The sequence below is a fragment of the Canis aureus genome, chromosome 27 (assembly GCF_053574225.1).
Source record: "Canis aureus isolate CA01 chromosome 27, VMU_Caureus_v.1.0, whole genome shotgun sequence".
NCBI classification, from domain to species: domain Eukaryota; kingdom Metazoa; phylum Chordata; class Mammalia; order Carnivora; family Canidae; genus Canis; species Canis aureus.
In genome coordinates this window covers 16,075,901-16,089,134 of record NC_135637.1, presented here as the reverse complement: position 1 = coordinate 16,089,134, position 13,234 = coordinate 16,075,901, and the positions used below count along the sequence as shown (strand labels likewise).

The following is a 13,234-nucleotide window of genomic DNA, read 5'->3' as shown; positions in this document are numbered from 1 at the left end:
AGGGGATGTACCAGGACCAGACTAAGCACGAAGCACCTAGCACAGAGCTTGGCATGACTCAGTGATTGTCAAATATCAGTTTCCTCCATTCCAATCTCCCAAACCTTCAGCACCTGCAGCTTTGCAAAGCAAGCAGAAACCAGGTCTGGCAGGGCTTATTGTGTAAGGCTGACGTGTTGGGATGCTTTTCTGAAGCCAATAGAAAGACACAAAGAAGGCTTGCAATTTTAATTTTAGATGATGTACATTTAGAAAGATCTCTGACCATTAGGTCTCTGTTGCAACTACTTGACTCAGTCATTGCTGTGTGAAGGCCACCGTAGACCATATGCAAATGAATGGACGTGACTGTGTCCCAATAAAACTTATTTATAGGAAGTGGTGGTAGATTGGATTGGCCCACTGGTTATTGTTTGCTGACCCCCGGTCTAGGTAATTACATGAATAGTAAAAACAGCATGTAACAAGTAGGACAAGTGCAAGGTGCTATGAAACGCAGACCACTTTAGGAAGGTGGTCAGAAGAGGAGTGCCCTGAGGAAGTGACATTTATTTACTGCTGTGATGTGAGTCAGTGCTAACCTGACCAATAGGAGTTGTAGGGCATTCCAGCTCCAGGGAGGAGAGGGCACTCGGCCCAAGGAGCCGAACATGGTCCTCGCGGCTACATCAGGAAGAACTGGAGGGCTCCTGAGGCAGGTGGGGACAGACAGTCCTGGACTCAGAGGCCATTTATGAATACTGGGCCTGGCGGAGCAGTGGCGCTAAGAGGCGGAGAGTGCATTTCTGGGGCTGCATTTGCATCTTGAGATAGAATCCAGGGCAGGGCACTGATGAAGGGAGAAGTAGGAATAGTGGCTTCTGGCTGGCGCTCTTTGCTTCCTCCCACAGACACCCTGAAGCAGGAGGCAGCTGACTGCTGGACAAGAAGGCTGTCAGTTTCTGATGGATCAAGGGAGCCAGGAGGACAACGTCATTCCTGGTCTCTGGGATGGAGCTCTACAAACCTCACCAGAGGCCCCTCTGCAGGGGGCAGACCACTTCCACCAGTCCTGAGGCTTCTCTCTATTTTAAGATGGAAATAAATCCTGCCCTTGGAGAGCTAGCCCTTTGATGCTTGGTTTAAGGCAGAGAAGAATGTATAAGCTACCCATCTCTTTCCTTAGCTACTCCTCCACCCCATCATTTTTGTGGAGTCAAGATTTGGTCCAGAAATGTAAGATATCCTGGTTAACTTTGGTCTCACCTGTTTGTTCAAGCCACGTGGAGAAGAAAGAGTGTATAGGATTCTGGAATTCTGTGTCTTGCCCTCCTCTTCTGCTTAATCAGGAGGCTGCAGTTGTCTCCTATAGTAAAATTATCTTGCATTGATGGGGTGTGGTTTCCCGGCCTCCCAGGAAGGGTTGGCCAGAGGAAGGGTTCCGAGACAATGGAAGAGATGGAGAAGGGGAACATCTGGGGTATTTCTATCCCATCGCTGCTTCCACAGCATCTCCTGCGGCTGCTGCCTCTCTTTCCTGCTCCGAGAGTGCTCCTTCCTCTACTGTCTCAGCCCCACGGGCAGCCCTTTCCGGGGCTCTCCCACCTCCCGAGTGCGCCAGCTTCTGGCTCTGGCAAAGCAACCTTCTCTCGCTGTGCCTCCATCCGAGGAGAGTGAGAGCATCTTGTTCTCACCAGCTCTGGTTTGCTTCTCAGTCCCTCCATCCTCTGGGCAGTCAGTTCCCTCAATCAAACTCCTTCTGCTTAAAAGACCTTTCGTGGTTTCTACTTTCTGATTGGACTCTGACAAATGCATATAACATCTCACAATTAAAAGGAGCTCTCTGTCCCCTGGTTTCATTCTTATTTTTATATGCACAGCCTCAGGGAAGACTTCACAGTGGATCCTATTACATCCTGCAAACAATGAAAAAGAGGGAAAAATGTATCGCCCGAAGTCCTGGATGAAGGCCACATGTTTCAGGGGAGCCAAGGGCACCATTTTTTGAATCCCAGCTTCACAGAATATCTGAAGGCAGGCTTCAGGAACACAGGTCACTTCTCTGAGCCTCAATTTCTTGTCTCTGAAGTGTTGCTAGATAAAGCACTTAGCATGGTCTGATATGTAGTAGAAGCTCATCAGATGTTAGCAATGACAGTAGAAACTCTCTACCATCCTCTGGCTAATTGATCCAACAAATAGCTGGCTTTCCCTGCTGTCTGCGAACATAGCGTTCTGCAAGACTCCTTGCAGTTAGCTCACAGGTCTGACATGCTTACACGTTCCTGCCTTCGTCACCAGAGACACGTATTTACTCAGCTTTAGTCATGCTGAGTCCCAGAGCTGTTCGACTTAGTTACACATCTTCTTAAAAGAAGACGCTAATGATGCTTCAGCTTTAGGATCCCTCACCATACAGATACCTTCCAGGGCCCCGAGAGGGATGCTATCAATGTGTTTGGAAGGTCATGATTTCTTTTTTAAATGTTTTAAATTAGTAAACTGGATTTTTTGAGAGCAATTTTAGGTTTACAGCAAAGTTGAGCAGAGAGTACAAAGAGTTCCCATAGACCCCACGCCCCGCTCCCCACACATACAGGGTCTCCTCCACTATCAACAGTCGACGAACTTACATTGACGCGTCATTATCACCCAAAGTCTATAGTTTACATTTCGGTTCACCCTTGGTGTTGTCATTCTATGGGTTCGGGCAATCGCGTGATGTATGGGCAGTCGTGTGAGGTGTAGCCATGTAGAAGAGCTTCCCTGCCCTAAAAATCCTCTGTGCTTCCAATTCATCTTCTCTTCCTTTATCACCCCCGGTAACCACTGATCTGTTTACTGTCTCCATAGTGTTGCCTTTTTCAGAATGTCCTATAGTTGGAATCCCACGGCCTTCTCCGATTGGCTCCTTTCACTTAATAATAAGCATTCGAGATTCTTCCATATATTTTCATGTCTTGATAGCTCATTTCGTTTTAGTGCTGGATGATATTTATTATCTGGATGTACCACTGTTTATTTATCCATTCACCTACTGGAGAATATATGGGTTGCTTCCAAGTTTGGGCAACTATGAACAAAGCTGCTACAAATATCCGTATGCAGGGTTTTTTATGGACAAAAGTTTTGAACTCCTTTGGGTGAATACCAAAGAGCACAATCACTGGATTGTATGGTAAGAGCATATTTAGCCTTGTAAGAGACGCTCCAAACTGCCTTCCAAAGTGGCTGTTCCATTTTTCGTTCCCACCAGCCATGGATGTGTTCCTGTTGCTCCACATTCTCCCCAGCATTTGGTGTTAGTGTTTTGGACTTTGGCCATTCTAATAAGTATGCAGTGGTACCTCATTGTTGCTTTAACTTGCAATTCCCTATTGACATATGCGGTTGACTGTCTTTTTAAATGCTTGTTTGCCATCTGGGCATCTTCTGCGATGAGGTGTCTTTCGTTCATTTTTTAATCTGGTTGCTCACTTTCTTATCGTTGAGTTTTTGTTTGTTTGTTGTTGCTGCTATTGTTTTTGGAGATGGAAGGGGTAGGGGCAGAGGGATAGGGAGAGAGAATCTTAGGCAGGCTCCACATCCAATGCAAGGACCAATCTCATAACCCCGAGATCACACTCAGGGCTGTGAGCATCTGGCTGGCTGGGATATCTGTGGTGGTGTTGACAGGTCACCTCAGCTTGATGGGTTCGCTATTGCTTCTTTATGGAGATGCCAGGCCCAGGTTCAAAGATCAGAGGGCAACTGGGAAGAGCCTCCTTCCTCCCTCCCTCTCTTGGGCACTAGGGCCCCAAGCAGGTCTGTCTGGAGAACCCACTGTTTTCCTTTTGGAGACTTTGACTATCATTACCCATGTAGACCGGCATTCCAGCTGCCTTGCATCAAACCCCCACCTCTTTCAAATCTCCAGTTAAAGCCTGAGCCCCAATAAAAGTTACCAGCCTAGGTTTGGGACAGGGGAGCCACACCTTCTGCACAGGCATGGGAGGCTGTAATGAGGCCTTGCCAGAAGGTCCAGACTTGGGCTGGAGCCTGATGCTGTATTCCCTGCTCCGAGGACACATGAGAGTGAGGTGTGTGTGTTAGCTGAGACCCAGAGCCTCAGAACAGCAGAGATCAGGAGCCAACCATGCTGCCACGGGAGCCAGCAGGGGATGTCTTTACTGGTCCATTCACAAGAGACAAAATTCCTCATGAGGAGGAACATGGATGCAGATATCATGGAGAAGCTACATTTTAAAGGCTTTAGTGGAAAAGATAAAGAGTTAAAGAACTAGAGGCAGCTTCCTTGAAATGTATGTCAATTAGACACAATTCCTTGCACATGGAGGGGATACACAGATATTTGGGAAATAAATGAAGGAATGGAGTATGGCCTTCCTTTTCGATGCTTTTCTGGAACTGACAGTCTGATTGCTTATATAATAAATCCTGTAGAGGGCAAGGCTGGCAGCTGACCACAGAATGGGAAGGATGATTCAGATTCAGAACACTTCCCAAAGGCTGCTCTTTCTCTGCTCCCAAACTCCCGTTTTGCAGAATCTTTAGAGCAGGGCTTGAAACTCCCAGACCTCCAGGGGCCAGAGGGTATTACAGGCGCGAAGTGGACAGGGGCAGGGCGTGGAGGGGACTTTGATGATCTGGAGGGCCCCTGTCCACTCCGAAGGGGACAGCCACTGCCCAGGTCCACTAACTGTTGTCGGGCAGGGTTTTAGGTCCATGTTGTCAGATCTTGTGGCTTTTGTAGAGCTACCAGAAGTCCACATTATTTGGTGTGAAATCTGCTACTTTTGAAAATATAGGTGATGAATTCAATTGTTTTAAAAGCATGGTATGGTCAAAACAAAACCCCCCACTTGAGGGCCACATCCAGATCTCAGGATGTCAGTTAGTAATTTTGGATTTAACATTTGTTTTCATCCACTCATCATCACCTATTGGTGGGGAGACATGCTCAGCCTGGCTCAGGAGGGTGAGGAGGACTTGGTAAGTGGGTGAGAGCAGGGCAAATCCAGCATGCCGGGCATGGAGGGCTGAAAAAGCATGTTGCACTTGGGAAAACCGAAGGTAAGAGGGCATTGGCTGAGACCTCAGGAGTGGTTTGTGCGTGTCTTGGGGTTGAGGACAGGTGGGTGATGTGATGCAAGCTGCTGGAGGGGTGTCAGCTGGGGTGGTGGCATTGTTGCAAAGGAGCCATTTTCACACTTATATTTTTTTTATTTTTATTTATTTATTTATTTATTGCATTTTTTAAATTGTAATTCAATTTGCCAACATATAGTATAACACCTAGTGCTCATCCCATCAAGTGCCCCCCTCAGTGCCTGTCACCCAGTCACCCCATCCCCTTGTCCGCCTCCCCTTCCACTACCCCTTGTTCGTTTCCCAGAGTTAGGAGTCTCTCATTTTTACACTTAATTACCAACCAGGTGAAGAGTCAGTTGATTTCACTAATAACCCCTGGAGCCTGTCCTAAAACATGAAGCCAGACGGGGCTTCCTTAAGATCTGCTTCTGGAGCCAGACTCCCTGGGTTCAAATCTCCATTTATAAGCGGCATGGCCTGAAACTACTTATGCTCTCATGCCTCAGTTTCCTTGTCTATAAAATGGAAACAATCATCGCATACTGGATTTGAGGAGTTCATTCATGTCACAGGCAGGCGAGCACTCTGCCAATGTTCCCTCTTTCTATTATGACGCCCCCCTACCCTTCACTGTTACCTAGACAGCCAGACACGGTCATCCGTGATGTCTGGTACTGGCCCTGGGAAACCACGGGCCGTGAATCAGGGGTTTAAAAGCTCTTTTCCAGAGCTGAAGATTCTGATTTCTTTGCTGTGCAGAGAGGAAATAAAGCTCTGCTCTTCTAAATGGACTGGGAGGAGTATGAAATTACGACTAAGTCGGTTTGGAGCTTTTGTGCAGGGCTTTCACGAAGGATCAACCATTAATCATGCGCAATTACTCTGACCTTGGGTGAACTGCAGGCTCTTGAACATGGACGATTTCACTCCCCGGGGTCTGGAGATACAAAGACGTCTGCTCACCATCCAAGCGCAGAGAACCAGGTCCGTGGCCTCAGGCCCAGCATGTCTGTGGCCTCTCCCCCTCTTCCCAGGGTCTGCTTTCAGACCCAGGTACCCGCCCAGAGGGAGCGGGCCGAAGCAAGTGTGTGACTTTGGGCAGGTGGTTTATACTCTCTCGTTGCCTCCGTGTTTTCATTTTGAAATTGGGGTGAATAATGTCTGTCTCATCAGTTTATTGTGTGGACAAACAGATGTTAAGGGTGGCATTAATGTAACTATCCCATTGGGTAAGAGGACTCCACAGTCTCAGGGTGCTGATGTCACTTGTGCTCAGTGGCTGCTCCGTCCGGGATCTGACACACAATCAGAGCTCAACGGATGACTGCTGCTCTTGTCCCTGCCCAACGATTAGCCATTCTTGGCAGCCCCATCTCACCCAGGAACCCAGGGCAGAAACCTTCAGACCACAACAGGATAGAGTGCAGGATTTTGATTGATGGGTTTCTTTCCTTCTTCCTCCCCCCCATCCTCCCTCCCTCTCTGCCTTCCTTCATCTCTCTCTTCCTCCCTTCCTCTCCTCTTCCCATACCTGGACTCCTGATGAGCACTGCTTCAAGCCAGGCACTGTGCCTGAACACAGTGTAACACGAGAGTGTATCTGTCTTCACGACACACCACAGTGAGGCACACACACTAGGCACTTATATGTTGTCTCTTCTCTTGTGGGAATCATCACCCAACTGATTAATCTGCCAAAAGTCCTTCATGTTTCAATTTTTATTTATTTATTTGAGAGAGAGAATGAGAGAGTGTACCAGTGAGGTGGTGGGGGGGGGGGTGGCAGTGGTGGTGGTGGTGGTGGGAGGAGGAGGAGGAGGAGGAGGAGGAGGAGGAGGAAGAGAGAGAATCCTACTTCTCACTGAGCATGGATGGAGCCTGTCTCGGGCTCGATCCCACAACTCCAAGATCATGACCTGAGCTGAAATCAAGAGTCAGATGTTCAACCAACTGAGCCTCCCAGATGCCCCTCAATTCTTATTTTTTACAAGATAAAATGAAGCATTTTCTCCTGCTAAAGCATATTATACATGACCACATTGGAAAATTGTACCACACAGAAAAGCACTGAGAAGAATATAATAACCGTTAATGCCACTGCCACTAAATTAAGCCACCATTCACATTTTGCTGAATTCCCTTTCAGTCTTTTCCTATGCATAGCTACATATTTATTTTGTGTAGTTGAACTCATACTGGGTATATATTCATGTATTATGTTTTTAGTTTTTAATTTTGTTTACACTTTATTCATTGATTCACGAGAGACACAGAGAGAGAGGCAGAGAGAAAGGCAGAGGGAGAAGCAGGCTTCCTGTGAAGAGCCTGATGCAGGACTCGATCCCAACACCCCAGGATCACTACCTGAGCCAAAGGCAGATGCTCAGACACTGAGCCACCCAGGTGCCCTGTATTATGTTTTTTTTTTTTTAAACAAATGTATTTTCTCATTAAACAAGAGCAATGTTCCATTAAATATTCATGTCTTCATTCATTCGATCAACAAATATTTTTGGAGCATTTACTATGTGCCACTTGCTTGCTCTAGATGCTACTAGGTACATAACAGTGAACAAGGTGAACCAAAACACCTGCCTGCTCAGATTTTACATACTAGTTCAAGGAAATAGTACACAAAATAAATACATAAACTATGGATGTATGAGATGGTAATATATACCACAAAGAAAAATAAAGATGGAAAAAGGTGTGTGTGTGTGTGTGTGTGTGTGTGTTGTTTCAGTTTTGAATATGATAGTTGGATAAGCCTTACCTAAGTAAGCTTTACCTTACTGAGAAAATGACATGTGGGCCAAGAACCTGAAGGAGGTGAGCAAAAAGAACATCCAGACAGAGGGAACCCCAATTGCAAAGGTCCTGGGGTGGATGTATGTGGGTACATTTGAAGAACTTTGTGGAAGCCACTGTGACAGAAAGAGAATGAGCAAGGGTGCCCTCTGTTGGTACCCTACCAGATCCCCTGGGATCCCTTTTGCTAGTTCATTACGCCCGTTTCCCAGCTGTCCTGTGTTTTGCCATTAATATCTCATATTTTCAGCCTTCAGAGAATTGCTTTTGGGTGACTGGAACCACCTTACCTGAAGGTGCCATGAGTTTATGTTCCTTTCTAGAGTTGTGTTCCCACAGTCAGTGACTGGCTTGTCATAGGGTATGAAAGCTAAGCCTCCTTGTTCTCAAGGTGGAACAATTCTGCGATGCAGTTCACACTTTAGAGCTGCCTAGGCGATCAAGCTGAAGTTTGTTTTGGCTTCACCAGAAACCACATTCTTGGTTGACTTCTTCCACTTTCCTGTCTTGCTTCTCTCGGCCTGGCATAGGTTTCTCTGGAGAACACTCTTGATAAATCACTTGCATCCAAATCCTTGTCTCAGGCTCTGCTTCTGTGGAATCTTAGCTGACCTAAGACAAGGCCATTCTGTCCTGTGTATACTCAACCAGTGTTAGTCTATGTGTTCATATGATGGTGACATGCTACGTATTTGGTTCTTTATTCCATATACTTGCCTGGATATTGGTGTGCTCTGATACAACATTGACACATGCTGCTGATTTCTAACTTCATATGGCACCCAACACTAGAATGATATTCTTCCTAAATGCAGAGAGTACACGTTGATGCATTAGACGATGTGAATTTGAACCCTGGTTTCTCTACGTTGCTAACTCTACCCTAAGCAGTTCCATAACCTCTTTGAGCCTCACCTTTTTCACTTGTGAAAAAGGGACAAAAGTAACGCAGATCCCAAGTCAGGTTTATGAAAAGCTTTCATATGTGAACAGTTATTATTTGCCACTAATATGGCAGTTGGAGATCATAATTGAAGAGTATTGATCTGCATTTCTACAGATCCCCAATATATGGTCCCACATGGGCTCCGTTGCCCTTCTAGCTTCATCCATGAAGAATGTCTTTCCAATTCATGAGTTTTGCCAGAAATTCAGGTTTGGGGTAACTCAGCCATCCTTATTCAATGGCTTCAGGTGCAACATTACCACCAGGTGGTAGTGTGGTCATATGTCCTAAGCAAGGCAATTTGTCCCCTATCTTCCAAAGCTACTATAAGAGTTTTGTGCTCGATCTCATGCCATACATTCTGCTGTCTGTGAAAACATAATGAAATAATGTAGAATTCTCCAATGAAAACCGTATACTTGCCAAGATATTTTTTAACATGCATTTGTAGAGTGACTTAGAAAAACTGTTGGAACAACTGCAATCAGATTCTCTTGAAGCAAAAGCAATACAAATCTCAACCAGGTGGCAAATTATGGAATAAAAAGATTAAAAAGATGTTTCCCCAGATGAATTTTGAGGAAGGTTTGGTGTGGGAAATGAATGGAATCCAGAATGTTGAGGCCTTACTGAAGCAGGAATGTGTCACTTGTCATTCTTGAAATTCCATTCCATGTAGAATCTGGCCTATAGTAGGTGCTCAATAAATGTTAATGGACTCAGTCAACCAATTGGTCAACTCATGCATCCATGAGTGAATGATTAAGGACAGTAATGGTGGAAAGAATTTTCTCTACAGCAAGAGTATAAAGAAATTCATCTGAAATAGATATGTGCTTTAGCTTTGGGGGAAATTGGAGTAGATTAAACAAGCAATGTAAATGTGGTTGAGGTACCCAAAGATCTATGAACTTCCTGCTATAGCTGAGCTAGTTGAGGAGGGAAATTGTTTGGACAATTCTACTGAGTCTGTGAGGGTCTTGCCAGGCCCCTGAATAAAATCAATCTCTATTCCACCATGGTGTCGAGGAGGGCAGAAGATATTGAAGTCATGATTTCCTTTCCATCAAGGTATCGGTTTCCCTTGGCCAGTCCACATGACCCACTCCATGACCTATCCATTCAATGATGTATCATTTCAGTGACCTTGCTTAGGCAGATCCACAACTCTCCTAATTCCTTATAGTAAGTCAGAGACCAGGCCAGGTCACATCACTAAAGTCTCTGGGATAACACAAGCAAGATGAACTGAAAAGGCACCAAGAACAGATGGATGATTTGTCCCATCTTGTTATGTTAATCTTGGCTTTAAGCACCCTTAGGCTGTCTTTCTGCTTAATTTCTGGCTACTGGTAAAGCAGGAATCAACATTTTCCACAAACTGGAAGTACTCTCAAATACATCTAGGCTGGCTGGAGTTGAGATTCCAGGACTAAGGCTAGGAACTTCTCTCTCTCAAGTTTATATTAGCTAGGGATGCAAATGACTGCACATGGTAGGAAACTTGACTCTGGTGGCCTAAACCACCCACATAACAAGAGGTCTGTTAGTAGGTGGTTCTTGGCATTGGCTCAATAAGCCAAAAGGATTCTCTTGGAGTTGCTGTGATTCTCTCGGACTTTCCTCATGGTCTTAAGACATTAACTTCTATATTCCCAGAAGGGGAAGAAGAAAGGAGATACAAGCAATGGCATGACAAAAAGACCCAGCTCCATCCATATAAGAGATACCCAAAGACAACAGCTACTAGTTGCTAGGGACTTACATGCCAGGCACTATGCTAGGCATTTTCCATTTGTTCATTTAAAGAATTCTCACAATGACTCCTTGCAGTAGCTACTATTAAATCAGTCCCATCTTAAAGATGGAGAAACCAAAGCTCAGCATTGTTGAGAGACTTGTGTAGCTAAAGAAAGGCATATTTGGGATTTGAACTTACGCAGCTATGTACTTAGCTGCCGTGGGCATGTGCTCAGTTGGGTTCATTTGAGTTTGCCCTCTCTTCTTTAAGGGGCAGCCAGAGATTTCTCTCTGTCTTAATCACGGACATGCCTGGGGTCCCTATACCCCGCCCCACTCTCAGGGTCTGCTGATGCTATTCTTCTGGGCCGGCAGTAAAATGACATTTATGGGGATTTTTCCCTTTGAAGTGAGAGTGTTTGCGCACTTCACTTTAAAGCAAGGGAAAAAACAAGAGCTCAAGCAGATAAATAACGGCAGCCTTGGAGAAAGGACATGACGTCTGCGGATGCACAGTTTCCATTTTGTCATAGAAGAGTCATCTTATATGAAAAGATCTCTATCTCCTTTCAAGTGGTTCTCTTTATTAACTCCTTTTCCCACTTCTGTTCTTTTTAATTATGAAGAAGCTGGCTAATTGTTTTCTTCCTTCCTTCTTTTTCTAGCCTTAAAATCTCCTTTTAAGTTAATTTTTCTTTCCTCTTCCCTGAATTTGAAGCTGGAGGACATTCTTTCCAATTTTGGGGTTACAGTATTTAAGCTGAAGATTTCAAATGAGATAGGATTTTGGAATACTGGTGCTGCTACTTACTAGCTGTTTGACCTTGGGTGAGTGGCAAATTCTCTGAATTTCAGTTTGTTCCTCTATAAATTTGGTGTATTAATGTCTATCTCCTAGGTTCTTGAGGGAGAGAATGAGTCACTCTAGAATGCTGAATTTAATTAGAAAAGGAAGTATGTTGTGCCAACCCTCTCTAGGTGAAGCTAAGAATATCATTGATTCTTCCTAAGATTTTGATATATTTACTTATATAGTATGGATGTTTTATCATATAAATTCAGCATTCATCTGCCCATCCTCTATCCATCCACCCATCACCAGTCCATTGATCCATCCATCCACCCATCATCCATCCCACCCATTATCCATCCATTCATCCATCCATCCATCTTTCATCCACCCATTATCCATCTACCCACCCATTCACACATTATCCATCATCCATCCATCCATTCAGTAACTCCTTATCAGTTGTCTATATTCAAGTGGATTAAAGAGACAATAAACAAAATATGTAATATGTTAAATTGTAGTAAGTGCTAAAGAGGAAATAAAAAAGATAAGGAAGTGATATATAAATGTTGGGGTAGAAATGGGGTGGCAATATTAAATAGGACCATCAGAGAAGATCTCCCTAAAAAACGGAGATTCAAGCAAAGACCTAAGGGAGTGAGGAATCCTTAAGGATATCTGACAGAAGGGCATTCTAGACAAAGGAATAACAAGTACAAAGTCCTCGAGGCATGAATGTGCCTGGAGGGTTCAAGGAGCAAGATGGGGCCAGTGTGGCTGGAGCAGAGAAAGAGAGAAGTATGAGACAAGGTCTGAGATATGAAGTATTGGGTCATAATAAACACTTGGCTTTTACTATGAGTTTGATGGGAACAACTGGAAGGATTGAAGTAGAAAATGACAGGATTTTGTTTTAGCAGAATAAATCTGGCCTCTCTGTTGAGAATAGAACAGAAGGGAAACACAGATGGGAACACAGATGGGAACACAGAAATATAGTTTGAAGGGACTGAAACAGTCTGAGGGAAAGTGGTGGTAACTTTCCCAGATGACAGCAGTGAAAGGGATAAATGATATATTTTGGACATATAGCAGCTAGATAGATCCATGGATGCATAAGTAAGTGGATGTGTGGTTGGATGAATGATAGATTGAGGAAGGGTGGATGGATGGATGATTGACAGATGGATGGACAGACATGTTAATAGGTAATACAGATGGTATTTTTGTGTGTCTTTTTCTTTGCCACATTTCTTTGTTTATATTTCTAGTAATTTGAAAGTACCTCGCACATGGTAGGTCCTCAGAAATGTTGAATGAACTTGTGTGTGTGTGTGCGTGTGTGTGTGTAACAGGCACTATCACACAATGCTGAAGTGAAGGGCAGTTTTATAATATGCATCAGTCTTTACAATATGTATCTGCTTGGTGACAACAATACTAGTCTTTCAAATGTGTCCTAAGAAAATTTTCATGGATATTGTCTAACAATTATCTTTAAATATATTCATTCATACATGATTTATCATAGAAAAAAAAGCCAACAAAAGAACTAGAAAATAACTGAAATGTCCAGCAATTGGGAAGTGGTTAAATAAATTAAAGGACTCCATATGTTGGCATTAGTACAATGCTGTAGAAGTCTACTGTGGACATAGAATGACCCCATCCGATTTAAAGAGTTCATAAATGTATGGCGAGATACATAGAAGACAAGGCAAGAAAATATCAATAGTAATTTATCTTGGGGACTATGTGTCCTTTTAATCTTTTTTGTGTTTTTTTAAATTTTTCTATAAAAAACACCTATGTAGGTTGTGTAATTTTGAAAGTGAAGCTTTCAAAAAAGAAAGTTAAAATAACTTTTTAAAGTGATG

General features: G+C 44.0%; 1 long non-coding RNA gene across 1 annotated transcript; it reads right to left on the bottom strand.

The window, feature by feature from the left end:
• LOC144299911 (uncharacterized) lies at positions 1-2,815 on the bottom strand. Its single transcript, XR_013366557.1, has 2 exons — positions 2,613-2,815; positions 1-1,895 (listed from the first exon to the last, which is right to left on the bottom strand). It is a non-coding gene; the product is annotated as an uncharacterized LOC144299911 (long non-coding RNA).
• Positions 2,816-13,234: the final 10,419 nt, after the last annotated feature.